This window comes from Odocoileus virginianus, chromosome 5 (assembly GCF_023699985.2).
Source record: "Odocoileus virginianus isolate 20LAN1187 ecotype Illinois chromosome 5, Ovbor_1.2, whole genome shotgun sequence".
Taxonomy (NCBI): Eukaryota; Metazoa; Chordata; class Mammalia; order Artiodactyla; family Cervidae; genus Odocoileus; species Odocoileus virginianus.
The window spans coordinates 53195687-53214115 of NC_069678.1; positions in this window are offsets into that span (position 1 = coordinate 53195687).

Genomic DNA, 18429 nt, shown 5'->3' on the forward strand with positions numbered 1-18429 from the left:
TATGTAAATTTTAGAGCACACACATTTTCAAAAATTCTATTCTATTCCATTTAATTTTATGTTGAGTTGAGCTGGCCACAGAAGAAGAACTTGTCTAGTAAATATGTGGATATTTATTTCTAGTCATGTTCATAGTAAACACAGAGATTGATTTCTGGTTTTTATTTACAAAGTTTATGCTTTAAGAAAGGAGTGTTTTGGGTGGGATGAGCTGTCTATAGAGCTTGGAAGCAATCCTCAATCAGTCACATCACAGCTGAGCATGACAAGCTCACGTGGATTAAGCAGGCACCTGTTAACATGGGACGAAAATACAGAAAGTTGAAACCACAAATTATTCTTTTAAAATTCAATTGGAAGCCTTGAGGAGAAATTACTTCTTGGACCTTATCTAACTATTTATAAGAACATAACTTGCTGTACCAAGGTCTACAGCTTCTTTCCAGCTTTTTGATAATTTTCAAAAGAGCACTATAAAGAAATTCACGCAGATCAGCCAGCAAGTTAGGGAGAGTTCAATAGCCTCGAAAAGAATTTGCAAGTATATGAGTTGATATTATGCTGAAATATCACTTTAAAATTATGAAAGTCATGAATTTTACTTGCTTTTATAAATGTTAAAGTAAGCTGGCCAAAACTACTGTGCCCAATGTAAGCAAGTTTTAATATTTGAATGTCCACGTGTGGTATTTGTGTTTATCCAAAATGAGCAAAGCTAGGATTTATTTAGTAGTTCTGGAGGATTTATAAGGATTCCTGGAGCACACATTTTAAGGAAACTATGAACTCCAAGAACTCTTGAGGCCACAGCAATAATCTGTGGAACTCAGAGATAATAAAAAAATATGACTGCTACGGCTATCATTCAGAGGTGAGTACTGTCATTCTATTTAAGGTGAGGAATACCTTTTATGTCTTTACTGATCTGTATTTTCATTTGCAACACTGCCTTTATAAATGCAATTTAAAGCTTATCCAACCTTAAGAAATGACCAGCAGACAATCCCAATGGCTATAGTTGACCTTTCATGCTCTTTGCCCATTATAAATACTCCTGAATATGATCCTCATTCTATGCTTTCATGGTAGAAAATAAAACTAGAATAATGTTGCCTGGGGGTTAAAAACTGGTAACTAAAGGGGACTTATCTATTGGAATGGTGTTTAATATATTTTTTAATTTGAATACTTTCTCGAAGGTCATGCACTCTGTAATTCCTAACAGTGTCCACTGTTCTGAATCCTAAATTTGCATTTTCTGTCTGGCACCTACAGTTATTTGAGTTTGCTACACTTTCATTGAAAGTGTTAGTTGCTCAGTCGTGTCCAACTCTTTGCAACCCCGTGACTGTAGCCCACCAGGCTCCTCTGTCCATGGAATTCTCCAGGCAAGAATACTGGAGTGGGTAGCCATTTCCTTCTACAGATCTTCCCGACTCAAGGATGAAACCTGGCTATCCTACATTACAGGCAGATTCCTTATCATCTGAACCACCAGGGAAGCTACCCTTTCATTAGACAGGGGAAACCGAAGTGTATATGTTATGTCTATAATAACCACCAATTAAAATATGTGTACAGCTTTCAGGATTTCTCTACCCTGATTAAGCCAAGATTATTATGGGGATATGTCTGTATTTAACAGTTATCCAAAAAGGTACATTCTTAGAAAGTAAGACAGATGCCAAAGGAAGTGAAAGGTGAGGTCTCTGTCATACACTTCTCTCCTTGACTGCAGCTTTATTTTCGTTTGTGTACACAAAGTTTATATATTTGGGCTAGAGGAAGAAGACGTATCAATGAAAGCCAAATTCAAATTAATATCCTGGATTTGCTTTTGCAGATCTTAGTCTTCTCTCCCTCATTTATGTACTAGTATGTACTAGAGTTCAAAGTGGATGTGCTAAGTTTTTAAAAAGTTAGTATCATTCACTGTCATTTTATCATTAACTTTCAACTTCTATCAATAGAATGACAACTATTTGATATTTACAATTATATATTTATTTGTGCTCTTCGTAAAGTAAGAGGGACACTGAGATCAGCTTTAATCATAACCATTTTAGCCATGGTAAATTATCTGGAGCTGAAATATTAAATTCTAATCACAGATAATATAGGTTTTTATCTGAAGCAGACTTCTTTGATTATCTATATATAGCTGTATTTTAACATTATCTAGCAATCTGGGCTTGCATTTTATTAACATTTATTCTGAATAAATTCTCTCAAATGTGAATTTGTTGAGCACCAGCAAAGAGTCCATTTTTTTTTTTTTTTTTTTGCCGTCACATTAAGATGAAGCCTACTGTGATGAATTATTAGGACAATGAAAATTAAGCAAGAGTGAAGGCTGTAATTTGAGAAGGAAATAAATCTGCAACTTGCAGAAAGAACAGTAGCTTGGAAGATTTATTCTCTCTTTTAAAGTCACCTGTCACAATATGGTAACGCTAGGCATCAGAATTTGAAAGATGGTTTCAAAATCTCCTTATTGACAATATTTCTAAGTGGGCAACTTTTCATGTGTCACTGTGTGGGGGTGGGGGGAGCTTGCTGCCTATCTTTTATCTTTGCCATGATTTGAAGGAGACATTTATAATAATTAATAATTGAGAAGGTAGGTTGCTTTGCCAACCATATGACTATAGACTTAAGTCAGAGCAGTGAAATAAACAGTAGGCACAGATTATTATAAACTGGTGATGGCATTTGGAGCAATGACAGGCAAGTATACGGAAGGAATTACAGGCTCCTTATAATAGGACCCTTGGTCCACTATTCCTTACGTACCATGTCCTATAAAATTAACTGTTTTAGAGTTTATGCTCATGCATTCAGGTGTTAGTTGTTCAGTCATGTCCAACTCTCCCAGGCTGTAGCCCATTAGGCTCCTCTCTTCAGGCAAGAATACTGGAGTGGGTTGCCATCCCCTTCTCCAGGGGATCTTCTCAGCCCAGGGGTTGAACCCATGTTTCCTGCATTGCAGGTGAATTCTTTACCATCTGAGCCACAAAGGAAGTCCATGCTTATGTCTTAGATTTGGGTTAAAATAGTAATTCCTAATGTAAAATTTCAAAGTACAATGAAATGAACACAAATATGCATGTTTTAGTCAATATTTCTCTTTTTTTTCTCCCATGTAGTTATAGAATTTATGCCATGTTTTACTGTGCAAAATATAAAGCAGTATGATACTAAATCTCAGCCTCTGTATCAATGAAAGAAAAAAATACATTTATGGGGTACCTATGCAGGTCAGGAAGCAACAGTTAGAACTGGACATGGAACAACAGACTGGTTCCAAACAGGAAAAGGAGTACTACAAAGCTGTATATTGTCACCCTGCTTATTTAACTTATATGCAGAGTACATCATGAGAAATGCTGGGCTGGAGGAAGCACAAGCTGGAATCAAGATTGCCAGGAGAAATATCAATAACCTCAGATATACAGATGACACCATCCTTATGGCAGAAAGTGAAGAAGAACTAAAGAGTCTCTTGATGAAAGTGAAAGAGGAGAGTGAAAAAGTTGGCTTAAAGCTCAACATTCGGAAAACTAAGATCATGGCATCTGGTCCCATCACTTCATGGGAAATAGATGGGGAAACAGTGGAAACAAAGTCAGACTTTTTATTTTGGGGCTTCAAAATCACTGCAGATAGTGATTGCAGCCATGAAATTAAAAGACGCTTACTCCTTGGAAGGAAAGTTCTGACCAACCTAGAGAGCATACTGAAAAGCAGAAATATTACTTTGCCAATAAAGGTCTGTCTAGTCAAGGCTATGGTTTTTCCAGTAGTCATGTATGGATGTGAGAGTTGAACCATAAGGAAAATGAGCACCAAGGAATTGATGCTTTCAAACTGTGGTGCTGGAGAAGACTCTTGAAAGTCCCTTGGATAGCAAAGAAATCCAACCAGTCAATCCTAAATGCAATCAACCCTGAATATTCATTGGACAGACTGGTGCCAAAGCTGAAGCTCCAATACTTTGGGCACCTGATGTAAAGAGCTGACTCACTGAAAAGACCCTGATGCTGGGAAGATTGAGGGTGGGAGGAGAAGGGGGCAACAGAGGATGAGATGTTTGAATGGCATCACCAACTGAATGGACATGAGTTTGTGCAAACTCTGGGAGATAGTGAAGGACAGGGAAGCCTGGAGTGCTGCAGTCCATGGGGTTGCAAAGAGTCAGACACGACTTAATGACTGAACAATAGCAATAAAAACGTGAAAGCTCAGCACAGAAGAATGTTTTTTCTATAGCCATTTTCATCTGCTCAGAGGCAGGGGTAGAATATGAGGATAGCTGGGTTTAGCCATGGTTGAGATTTAGCCCAACTGGTAAGATGGAGTGAGTTGAGGATATAAGCAAAGAAGAAATTTCATGAAGAAACATAGAACCTGATGGGAAGGAAAATGCAAACATGCAGAGAGGGAGAAGGGGAGAGATGGAGGGAGCAGAAGGGAGAGAATGTGCATATGTGTGTGTGGGGGTGTGTGGAAAGGTTTTCAAGGGGGCAAAGTGATTAAGTGGTAGTGTCTGTAACTGGAACTTTAACTGGGCTCTAAGAAATGCTGGAGTAAGGGAAAGAGGAGTGAATAGAAGAATACCAATGAGCTAGACATTGTTCCAAGTACTGAGGATACAGAAGCACACAAAATGATGTAGAGATTGTTAATATTTTTGATAGTGAAATGATATCCCTATTTGCCAGAAAGCTCATAACCACCAGTCTAGACAGAGTTATAAAAACTTTAATTTACTTAATTCAGGGGTAATAAAGAAAACTATCCATTGTGATTTTGTATCTGGACTCCAGGAAAAAAAGGGAAATAATTTGTTTCAGAGCTTTTATGTCTCTTTTAGGTAATCTCACATTAAGGGAGGATCCATCAAAAAATATTTATTAAGCACCCATGTTCATAAACAGTACATCAGAATTCATTTACTGCTTGGAGTAATTGTTGGGGAGGAATAAATTTTAATAACAAGTGTGAAACAAGTATTTTAATTTTTTTCTGTGCATTTCTTTGCAGAACATTAAGAATTAAATTAAATTCAGCCAATGTTTGCTAAGGTGTTGTACTTGACCTAAATGATTTTACAATCTAATGGGGAAGAAAAATGTGTTCCAAAATTACCATGACAAAATGCATGAAGTGACAGGTGTCAAAAGTTAAGTATAAACATAATGCTAGGGAGCCCCAAGGAAGGTATGATTAATTCCTGCTTGTAGTGACTGAGGACTTCAGGGGGAAATACAATTTTAGCTATATTTAAAGAATGAGCAGTATTTATAAAGGCCAGATAGGGATGCAAGAATATTTAGAAAAAATTCTAGGCTGAGTATAGAAGAAAGCAAGAGCCAAATATAGGTTACATTCAAGAACTTGCAAACAGGATCTTGTGGTTGAACCATAGTTACCTTTGGCAGAAGAGTGAGATTGTAAAGGACTGCCTGGGATATAGAATATTGCTTAATATATACATTCCTGAAAGAGAAGAAATATGACTAGCATAAAAGGTTTTTTGCATCACTTCAGTAATGTGATAATATTCTTCTCTTAATGAACATGTACACAGGGCATTTTGAGTCTTTGACATTAGAAATACTTGTTTTTATATCAACATGGGTATAATCCAGTGGTAGAATATATTTTTGTGTTGTTGTAAAGCTCTCACTACATCCTACCCTTAGTTGATGATTTTGGAGCATATTGTGAGAAATCCAATATGCCTATTAAAACCACAGATGGCTATAAGAAACTATTATCAATTGTTTCAACAATTATCAATCATAGAAGTCTTTATGAATTTGCTATAATGAACAAAGTAGGCTTTGAATCTTTTTCTTGTAAACATGAACAATATAAATGTAATTATGTGTCTATATATTAATTTTCAGAAATATTTAGCATTTGTCTAAAGTAGCAAATATTTTAATATCTCTAATGTTTTAAGCTATGGAAGATAAATTGTATTCTTCATTTTATTCTAAAGATCTTTAAGTATGTAGTGATATTTACTGTGCTTCTAAAATCCATTCTTAGAATTTTTTGTTTGGTGAGTCATTGCAGTTTTAATTAAGAAGTACATCAAATTGGGTGGCTCTATGATTTATAATTATGGGAATATAGATAGAAAAACTTCAGATTTATCCAATAAAATAAATATACCGTTGATTTCCCTGATATATATTTTTAAATTACTCACTAATCTCATTAACTTAGAACAGTTTCAGAATATTTTTTCATTGAAAATATATAAAGCACTCAGCCCTCAGTAAATCTCAGCAACAAAGTACAACTAAGAATATTTTCATTGTTTTCATGGTGGACTGAGGCCTTAAAGTTTCAAAATGTTAATATTTGCACTGGTATTTATTCATGAACAGTTCTCTGTAGCCCAATAATATTTTCACTTTCTGAAGTGAAACTAAATATATGGATATCTGGTTCTTTCTGGTTATTCCAACTGCCCTGTAGTTTTCAGAATTTCTGAGACAACACATACAGAATTCATAGAGCTCATATCTTCTTTTGTTCCCAGAGACTGTTTCCCTTGGTGAAAGAGTTCTGATATCATTTTAGAGCAGAAAACAAATATGATAGAAGTCAACAGTTATATCCTCTAGTAATATGCTGCAGTATGTTATTACATACTATTAACTAAATGAATCACCTGTGTGTATATATATATATATATATATATATATATGCACACATATGTATATAAAATATTAGCTTAAATTATAGTATATTAAACTCCTATTTTCATTCTCTTATGTGGCTATTAAAAATGTTTTTTTCCCCCTGAGTCAGATCTTCTATATTTGTCCTATCCTGCCCTCTATACTGTACAATTCCAACTGATAAAGAATCATAATTTTATTAATTTCACATGGAGACATTTTCCCCAGTGAATAACCTGTTCTTTGTCATATTTATTATTACAGAGTAAACCTCTTTTGACTTTACCAATAATGAGTGCTCATTTCAGTGGTAAAAACCCAGCCACTCTCTGGAACTAAACCAGGTGGAGAAAGATATAAAGAACTGGAAAAAGATACAACAATAAAATAAAAGTATTTGTACAGTTTTACTCTCCTTTGATTTAAGTTCCCCAGAAACCTACTTGTGAGAGAGACTAAATTACTATAATTAATACTGAGGTCTGCTGGGTGATTTTATATAAGAACTGTAAGCCTTTAAGTGATTATAATTTTCTTACTTGTAGAAAAAAAATACTTACTGGCTATACAATTCTTTATATATATATAAATATACATGTATATATATATATGACCAATTATAAATACTTATAACATAATTTATATATATATAATTTATACTGTGTTTACTTTTGTAATTTTATATGTTATACATTAGTTATACATTATTTAAAGGCACATTCCATAAAGAATATGCTAGAGCTTAAAAGGTACTCTTTAAACAGAAAAGAAGAACCTATAGAAAAGGGAAAATCATAATACAAAGGGCAAATAAATATATAAAAGAATTGAAGATCCCCTAAATAAGCCAATACATAGATTAAAAAAACAATAACTTTTTTTGGTAAAAATGACTATGCATTCATGTGTGATCAGTTGCAAAGACATGTATGACTCTTTGTGACCCCTTGGACTGTAGTCTATCAAACTCCTCTGTCCATGGAATTTTTCAGGCAAGAATTCTGGAGTGGGTTGCTATTTCCTCCTCCAGAGGATCTTCCCAACCTAGGGATCAAGCCCATGTCTCTTGCGTCTTCTGCATCGGCAGCGGGATTCTTTACCAGTATACCACCTGGGAAATCCTAAAAGTCACTATAACTATAATTATTTGCAAAAGGATAAATATGAAGATGTAAAATAGAGCATCAACATCACAAAATGCAGGGAGGAAATTAAAAAATTGAAATCTTTTAGACTATGCTAAAAATTGTATGACTATGAGCTTAAAGCAGGTAGATATATGTTCTTGGATTGGAATAAACAATATTGTCAAAATGACTATACTATCCAAAACAATCTACAGAGTCAATGAAATTTCTATCAAATAACCAGTGGCCTTTTTAATGGAATTAGAATAAAAAAATTTACTTTTTGTGTGCAAACACAAAGGACTTTGAATAGCCAAAGCAATCTTAAGAAAAATGGAGCTGGAGAAATCAAGCACCCCAACTTCAGGCTATAATGCAAAACTACAGTAATCAAAACAGCATGGTACTGGCACAAAAATAAAGACCAATGGAATAAGATAGAAAGTCCAGAGATAAACACCAAACATCTATCATCACTTAAATTATGACAAGGAGACAAGAATATCCAATGGAGAAAAGATAGTCTCTTCAATAAGTGGTGCTGGGAACTGGGCAGCTACATGTAAAAGAATGAAATTAAAATGTTCTCTGAAACCATACACATAAATAAGCTCAAAGTGGCTTGGAGACTTAAATGTAAAGCTGAATACTATAAAATTCTCAGAGGAAAACATAGGCAGAACACTTCTGACATATGTCAAAGTAGAATCTTTTTATACCCAACCTCTGAGAGTAATGAAAATAAAAACAAAAGAGATCTAAATAAAATTAAAAATGTTTGCACAGCAAAAGAAACCATAAACAAAATGAAAAGACAGCTTACAGAATGGGAGAAAATATTGGCAAATGAAACAACTGACAGGGGATTAATCTCCAAAATATACAAATAGCTCATAGAGGTCAATATAAAAAAAATAAAACAACCCAATCAAAAAATTGGTAGAAGATCTAAAGAGACAATTTCTCCAAAGAAGACATACAGATGACCAAAAAGTACATGAAAAGATGCTCAATATCATAAATGATTAGAGAAATCAAGTCAAAACTACAATGAAGTATCACCTTACAGTGGTCAGAATGGCCAAACAATATACAAATAATAAATACTAGGCTAGAGAGGTTGTGGAGAAAAGGGAACCCTCCTATACTTTTGGTGGGAAAGTACACTGATACAACCATTATGGAGAGTAGTATGGAGATTCCTGAAAGAGTGAAAATAGAGCTACCATATGATCCTGCAATCCTGCTCATGGGCATATACCCAAAGAAAACTGTAATTTGAAAAGATATATATACCCCAATGTTCATTGTAGCATTATTTACTATAGCTATTTACTATAGCTAGAACATGGAAGCAATCTAAATCTCCATCAACAGAGCAAAGGATAAAGAGAAGTGGTACATATATACAATGGAATACTAAGCAGCCATAAAAAGAATGGAATGATGTCACTTAGAGCAGCATGGATGTGCCTAGATATTGTCATACAGAGTAAAGTAAGACAGAGAAAAACAAATAACATATAATATCACTTATATGTGGAAACTAACATAATGGTATAAATGGACTTATTTATAAGACAGGAAATGGAGTCACAGATGTAGAAAGCAAACTTATCTCTCTCAGAATTTTCCACAGTTTATTGTGGTCCACACAGCCAAAGGTTTTGGCATAGTCAATAAAGCAGAAACGGATTGATACTTTTAGGACTAACATTAAAAAAAAAAAACAAACCCCAAAACAGAATATACATTCTTGTCAAGTGCACATGAAATATTCTCTAAGACTGATCATATACCAGGACAGAAAAGAAGTCTCAACAAATTCAAGAGGATAGAAATATTTTGAAGCATTTTTCCCTGATAATAACTGTATGAAACTAGAAATCAACTAGAGAAAGAAAAAATGGAAAATAACACATTGAGACTAAACAAGCTACAAAAAACCTCAATAGATCAATGATAAAACCAAAGAAGAAATTTAAAAATACCTCAGTAAAATGACAGTAAAAACAAAACCTCACAAAAATCTATGGAATGCAGCAAAAGGAGCTCTAAGAGGAAAGTTTACAGTAATACAGGACTTCCTCAAGAAATAAAACAATCTCAAATGAAGAACTTAACCTATCACCTAAAGGAATTAGAAGAAGAATCAAAACCCAGAGTCAACAAAAGGAAGGAAACAATAAAGTTTAGAGAGGATATAAGTAAAATAGATCAATAAGACAATAGAAAACATCAACAAAACCAAGAGAGGATAAAAAATATCAACAAAAGCCTAGCCAGGCATACCAATAAGAAAAGAGAGACAATCCAAATAAAATAAGAAATGAACAGGGAGAAATAACAACTGACACATGCTAGCAAAATAATGCTCAAAGTCCTTCAAGCAAGGCTTAAACAGAATGTGAACTGAGAAATTCCAGATGTTCAAACTGGATTTAGAAAAGGCAGAGGAACCTAGGATCAAATTGCCAACATCTGCCAGATCATGGAGAAAGCAAGGGAATTCCAGAAAAACATCTACTTCTGCTTCACTGACTATGCTAACGCTTTTGACTGTGTGTATCACACCAAGATGTGGAAAATTTTTAAAGAGATGGGAATACTGGACCACCTTACCTGTTTTCTGAGAAACCTGTATGCAAGTCAAGAAAAAACAGGTAGAAAGGGACATGAAGCCACAGACTGGTTCAAAACTGGGAAAGGTGTACATCAAGGCTGTATCTTGTCACTGTGCTCATTTAACTTATATGCAGAGTGCATCGTGCAAAATGTCAAGCTGGATAAATTACAAGCTAGAATCAAGATGCCGGGAGAAACATCAGTACTGTCAGATATGCAGATGACACCACCTTAATGGCAGAAAGCAAAGAAGAACTAAAGAGCCTCTTGATGGAGATGAAACAGGAGAATGAAAAAGCTGGCTTAAAACTCAGCATTCTAAAAATTAAGATCATGGCATCCAGTCTCATCATTTCACAGTAAATAGATAGGAAAAAAGTAGAAATAGTGAGAGACTATTTTCTCGGGCTCCAAAATCACTGCAGACAGTGGCTGCAGCCATGAAATTAAAAGCCACTTGCTCTTTGGAAGAAAAGTTAATGACAAAACTAGACAGTATATTAAAATCAAAGATATCACTTTGCCAACGAAGGTCCATATAGTCAAAGCTATGGTTTTTCCAGTAGACATGTATGGATGTGAGAGCTGGACCATAAAGAAGTCTGAGCAATGAAGAATCGATGCTTTGGAGCTATAGTGCTGGAGAAGACTCTTGAGAGTTCCTTGGGCAGCAAGAAGATCAAACTAGTCAAACCTAAATGAAATCAACCATGAATATTCATTGGAAGGACTGATGCTGAAGCTGAAGCTCCAAAACTTGGGCTACCCGATGCAAATAGCCAGCTTATTAGAAAAGACCCTGATACTGGGAAAGACTGAGGGCAGGAGGAGCAGGGGGCAACAGAGGATGAGACGGTTAGATGGCATCACCGACTCAATGGACATGAATCTGAGCAAACTCCAGGAGATAGTGGAGGACAGGGAAAGCTGGCAGGCTGCAGTCCATGGAGTCTCAAAGAGCCAAACAAGACTGAGTGACTGAACAACAACAACAAAGAAAGAATTTTTCAACCCAATATCTATGATGAATGTGGATGCAAAAATCCTCAACAAAATATGTGCTAACTTAATCCAATAATATGTAAGAAGAATCATACACCATGATAAATTTAATTTCATTCTAGTGTCGAAAAAATGGTTCAGCATATACAAGCAATCAGTGTGACAGATGAACAAAAAGAGTGACAAAAACAACATGATGGTCTAAATAGATGCAGGGAAAGTATTCGATAAAATTTAACATTCATTCAGGATATAAACTCTCACTGAGGTAGGTATCTGATACATCTGAGCACTTTCTCCTTCACTGGCACAGTTTTCTACTTAAATTATTGTGTTGTTTTTGTTACAATTGAGGAACCATTATTTAAACAGTATTATTAACTAAAGTCTATAGTTCATGCCTCTCCTCATCTCTATTCTCTCCTGCTGAAACTGCTATGAGTCATATATGTTGTATGAAGTGGTGTTAGTTGCTCAGTCATGTCTGACTCTTTGCAACTCCATGGACTGAAGCCCACCAGGTTCCTCTGTCCATGGGATTCTCCAGGCAAGAATACTAGAGTGGGTAGCCATTCCCTTCTGCAGGGGATCTTCCTGAGCCAGGTATCGAATCCATGTCTCCTGCATTACAGGCAGATTCTTTACCATCTGAGCAACCAGGGAAGCCCAAGGTGGGAACAGAGGGAACATATCTCAGCAGAATTAAACCCTTTAAAAACAGGTCCATAACCAACATGATTCTAATAGTAAAAGTCTTCCTACAAGTCAGGAAGAAGACAAAGGTGCCCACTTTCACCACTTCCAGTCAACATAGTATTGGGAGTTCTAGCCACAGTAATTAGACAAGGAAATGAAATAAATGTATGCAAGTTGGAAGGGAAGAGGTAAAACTGTCACTCTATGCTAATCATATGATACTTTATATAGAGAACCATGGTCTCCACACAAAAACCATTAGAATTAATAGATTCAGCAAGGTAGCAGTATGCAAGATTAATATGTAGAAATCTGTTGCATTTCTTTTTTTTTCTCTCCTTTACACTAGAATATCAGAAAAATTTTTGAAGTCCCATTTAAAATTGTGTCAAAAATTAAAATAACTAGGAATACAAAAAATCCTAAAAGATGATGCTGTTAAAGTGTTGCACTAAGTATTCCAGCAAATTTGGAAAACTCAGCAGGGACCACAGGACTGGAAAAAGTCAGTTTTCATTCCAGTTCCAAAGAAGGGCAATGACAAAGAATGTCCAAACTGCAGCACAATTGTGTTCATTTTGAGCAAGGCAATGCTCAAAATCCTTCAAGGTAGTCTTCAACAGTACATAAACTTAGAACTTGCAGATGTACAAGCTGGATTTAGAAAAGGCAGAGGAACCAGAGACCACTGCCAATATCTGCTGTATCATAGAAAAAGGAAGAAAATTCCAGTAAAACATTTACTTTTGCTTCATTGACTATGCTAAAGTCTTCCTATGTGTAACGTCCAGGAGGCGGCATTGCTGAGATCATGGCAGAGGCAGGAGCAAGATAGTGACCAGGTCCCTGAGTTCCTAGCACGGTGGGGAGGGAGTCTGCAAAGTGCTACGCACTTCCCTCAGGGCGGCCTGGCTACTAGACCTGGACAATAACGCCGAAGAGCTGGAGGACAGGAAAGGCTGGGGCCAGAGCTAGGTTGCCAGCGGGCCATCAGGGCAGCTGAATGGTCTGAGGATGGCAGCCACAGCCGTGAGGCCAGGGAGCCCTCTGCTCCTCAGCATCCTCCAACCGTGGCTCCAGCCTTCCCTAGTCAGCCTTCCTGGCAATTCCAGCAGGGTCCCTTCCTTAGCCCCTGGGCGGCACTTTGATGGACACCTGAAGGCAGGTAAAAGTTTCAGTTCAGTTCAGTTCAGTCACTCAGTCATGTCCGACTCTTTGCAACCCCATGAACCACAGCACACCAGGCCTCTCTGTCTATCACTAACTCCCAGAGTTCACCCAAACTCATGCCCATTGAGTCAGTGATGCCATCCAACCATCACATCTTCTGTTGTCCCCTTCTCCTCCTGCCCTCAATCTTTCCCAGCATCAGGTTCTTTTCAAATGAGTCAGCTCTTCACATCAGGTGGCCAAAGTATTGGAGTTTCAGCTTCAACTTTAGTCCTTCCAATGAACACCTAGGACTGATCTCCTTTAGGATGGACTGATTGGATCTCCTTGCAGTCCAAGGGACTCTCAAGAGTCTTCTCCAACACCACAGTTAAAAGCCATCAATTCTTCGGTGCTCAGCTTTCTTTATAGTCCAACTCTCACATCCATACATGGCCATTGGAAAAACCATACCCTTCACTAAATGGACCTTTGTTGTCAAAGTGATGTCTCTTCTTTTTAATATGCTGTCTAGTTTGGTCATAACTTTCCTTCCAAGGAGTAAGTGTCTTTTAATTTCACAGCTGCAATCACCATCTGCAGTGATTTTGGAGCCCAGAAAAATAAAGTCAGCCACTGTTTTCACTGTTTCCACATCTATTTGCCATGAGGTGATGGGACAGGATGCCAAGTTCTTAATTTCTAAATGTTGAGCTTTAAGCCAACTTTTTCATTCTTTTCTTTCACTTTCATCAAGAGGCTCTTTAGTTCTTCACTTTCTGCCATTAGGGTAGTGTCATCAGCATATCTGAGGTTATTGATATTTCTCCTGGCAATCTTGATTCCAGCTTGTGCTTCTTCCATCTCAATGTTTCTCATGATGTACTCTGCATATAAGTTAAATAAGCAGGGTGACAATATACAGCCTTGACATACTCCTTTTCCTATTTGGAACAAGTCTGTGTTCTATGTCCAGTTCTAACTGTTGCTTCCTGACATGCATACAGATTTCTCAAGAGGCAGGTCAAGTGGTGTGGTATTCCCTTCTCTTTCAGAATTTTCCACAGTTTATTGTAATCCACACAGTCAAAGACTTTGGCATAGTCAACAAAGCAGAAATAGATGTCTTTCTGGAACTCTTTTGCTTTTTTGATGATCCATCAGATGTTGGCAATTTGATCTCTGGTTCCTCTGTCTTTTCTAAAACCAGCTTGAACATCTGGAAGTCCACAGTTCATGTGTTGCTGAAGCCTGGCTTGGAGAATTTTGAGCATTACTTTACTAGTGTGTGAGATGAGTGCAATTGTGTGGTAGTTTGAACATTTTTAGGCATTGCCTTTCTTTGGGATTGGAATGAATGTTGACCTTTTCCAGTCCTGTGGCCACTGCTGAGTTTTCCAAATATGCTAGCATATTAAGTGTAACACTTTCACAGCATCATCTTTTAGGACTTGAAATAGCTCAACTGGAATTCCACTAGCTCCACTAGCCAATTCGTAGTGATGCTGCCAAAGGCCCACTTGACTTCATATTCCAGGGTAAAGGTCTACAGGCTCAGTGAGCCATGCATGTTGTCTAGCTACGTGGAGCTGCTGAAGGGCATGTCTCTGCTAGTCAGGGCCTGACAAAATGTGGTCTACTGGAGAAGGGAATGGAAAACCACTTCAGTATTCTTGCCATGAGAAACCCATGAACATAATGAAAAGTCAAAAAGATATGACACAAAAGATGATCCCTCCAGATTAGTAGGTGTTCAATATGCTACTGGGGCAGAGGAAGTTATAGTTCCAGAGAGAATGGAGAGGTGGGGTTAAAACTGAAACTTTGCTCAGTTATGTATGTGTTTGCCACTGAAAGTTAAGTCCAGTGCTTTAAAGTACAGTGCAGTACTGTAAAGAACAGTACTGCATAGGAACCTGGAATGTTAGGTCCATGAATTAAGGTAAGTTGGATGTGGTCAAACAGGAGATGGCAAGAGTGAACATTGACATTTTAGGAATCAGTGAAGTAAAATGGACAGGAATGGGTGAATTTAATTTGGAGGACCATTATATCTACCACTGTGGGCAAGAATCCCTTGGAAGAAATGGAGTAGCCCTCACAGTCAAGAGCTTGAAATACAGTACTTGTGTGTAATTTCAGAAATGACAGAATGATCTCAGTTCCTTTCCAAAGCAAAGCATTCAACATGATAGCAAACCAAGTTTATACTCCAACAACTAATGCCAAAGAAGCTGAAGCTGAGTAGTTCAATGAAGACCTACAAGATTTTCTAGATCTAACACCAAAAAAAAAAAAAATGTTCTTTTTGTCGTAGGGGACTGGAATGCAAAAGTAGGAAGTCAAGAAATATACAGAAAAACAGGCAAGGTTGACTTTGGAGTACAAAATGAAACAGGGCAAAAGCTAACAAAGCTTTGCCAATAGAACACACTGGTCATAGCAAACACCCTCTTCCAACAACACAAGAGATGACTCTACACATGGATATCACCAGATGGTCAATACTGAAATCAGATTGTTTATATTCTCTGCAGCTGAAGATAGAGAAGCTTCATACAGTCAGTAAAAACAAGACCTGGAACTTACTGTGGCTCAGATCATGAACTCTTTATTGCAAAATTCAAACTTAAATTGAAGAAAGTAGGGGAAACCACTGAACCATTCAGGTATGACCTAAATCTAATCCCTTATGATTATACAATGGAGGCGACAAATAGATTCAAGAGATTAGATCTGGTAGAGTGCTTGAAGAACTATGGATGGAAGTTTGCAACATTGTGCAGCAGATGGTGACCAAAACCAAATAAAATGCAAAATATTTGTTTGAAAAGTTCTGACAAATAGCTGAGTAATGAAGAGAAGAAAAAGCAAAAGGGAAAGACACACCCAACTGAATGCAGAGTTCCAGAGAATAATAAGGAGAGATAAGAAAGCCTTCTTAATTGAACAATGCAAAGAAATAGAGGAAAACAACAGAATGGGAAAAACTAGAGACCTCTGCAAGAAAATTTGAGACCTAAGGGAACATTTCATGCAAAATGGGCACAACAAAGGGCAGATATGGAAAGGGCCTAACAGAAGTAGAAGATATTAAGAAGAGGTGACAAGAATATACAGAAGAATCGTACAAAAAAGGGTCTTAATGACCCGGATAACCACAATGGCCTGGTCACTCACCTAGAGCCAGACATCCTGAAGTCCGAAGTCAATTGGGCCTTAGGAAACATTACTATGAACAAACCTAGTGTGGAGGTGATAGAATTTCAGCTGAGTTATTTAAACAAAATTCCTAAAAGATGATGCTGTGAAAGTGCTGCACTCAATACGTCAGCAAATTTGGAAAACTGAGCAGGGGCCACAGGACTGTAAAAGGTCAGTTTTCCTTTCAATCCCAAAGAAACGCAATGCCAAAGAATGTTCAAACTCCAATATAATTTCAATTGTATTGCAATTACAATTCCAGAACTTCAGATGTACAAGCTGGGTTTAGAAAAAGCAGAGGAACCAGAGATCAAATCTCCAGATCTACCAGATCATGGAGAAAGCAAGGAAACTCCAGAAAAACATCTACTTTAGTTTCATTGACCACGCTAAAACCTTTGACCATGTGGGTCACAACAAACTGTGGAAAATTCTTAAAGAGATGGGAATACCAGACCACTTTACCTGTCTTCTGAGAATCCTGTATGCAAGACAAGAGGCAAAAGTTAGAACTGGATGTGGAAAAATGGACTGGTTTAAATTAGGAAAGAAGTACATCAAGGCAGTATATTGTCACCCTGCTTATTTCATTTATATGCAGAGTACATCATGTGAAATGCTGGGCTGGGTAGTTCACAAGCTGGAATCAAGATTTCTTGGAGAAATATCAGTAACCTCAGATATGTAGATAACACCACCCCTATGGCAGAAAGTGAAGAGGAACTAAAGAGCCTCTTGATAAGGGTGAAGGGGACAGTGAAAAAGCTGGCTCAAAAACTCAACATTCAAAAACTTAAGATCAGGGCATCTGGTCCCATCACTTTATGGCAAATAGATGGGGCAACAGTGGAAACAGGGATGGATTTTATTTTCTTGGATCCAAAATCACTGTGGAAAGTGACTGCAGCCAGGAAATGAAAAGCCACTTGCTCTTTGGAAGAAAAGTTATGACAAACATAGCATATTAAAGAGCAGAGATATCACTTTGCTGACAAAGGTCCATATGTCAAAGCTATGATTTTTTCCAGTGGTCATGTATGGATGTGAGAGTTGGACCATAAAGAGAGCTGAGCACCGAATTGATGCTTTTGAACTGTGGTGCTGGAGAAGACTCTTGAGAGTCCCTTGGACTGCAAGGAGATTAACCAGTCAATCCTAAAGGAAATCAACCCTGAATATTCCCTAGAAGGACTGATGCTGAAGCTGAAGCTCCAGTACTTTGGCCATCTGATTCGAACAGCTGACTGAATGGAAAAGACTCTGGTGCTGGGAAAGATTGAGGGTAAGAAGAGAAGTGGGCAATATCATCTCATGTACATTAATTTGAGCAATCTCCAGGAGAAAATGGACAGGGAAGCCTGCCCTGCTACAGTTCATGGGATTGTAAGGAGTCAGACATGACTTAGCAACTGAACAACAATAACATTTAGCCAAGGAGGTCCTTTTTTTGAAAACATTAAAACACTGACAAAGGAAATTAAAGACAACTGAAAGAAATAGAAGGATATCACATGCTATTGGATGGAAGGATTAATGTTGTGAGAATGGCTATACTTACCCTAAAGCAATCTACAGATTTAATATAATCCCTATCAAAATACCCACAATATTTTTCCACAGAACTAGAACAAATAATACTAAAATTTATATGATGCCATAAAAAACTCAGAATTGCCAAAGCAATCCTGAGGAAAAATTCACAAAGCTACAAGCATTACCATTTCCAAACCTCAGACAATACTAAAATCTATAGCAATAAAAGCAGCATGATACTGACACACACACACACATACACAGAAAAACATATAGATCAATAGGACAGAATAGAGAGTCCAGAAAAAACCCACACCTACTATCAACTAATTTACAACAAAGGAGGCAAAAATATTCAGTGGAGAAAAGTCTCTTCAGCAAGTATTGCTGGGAAA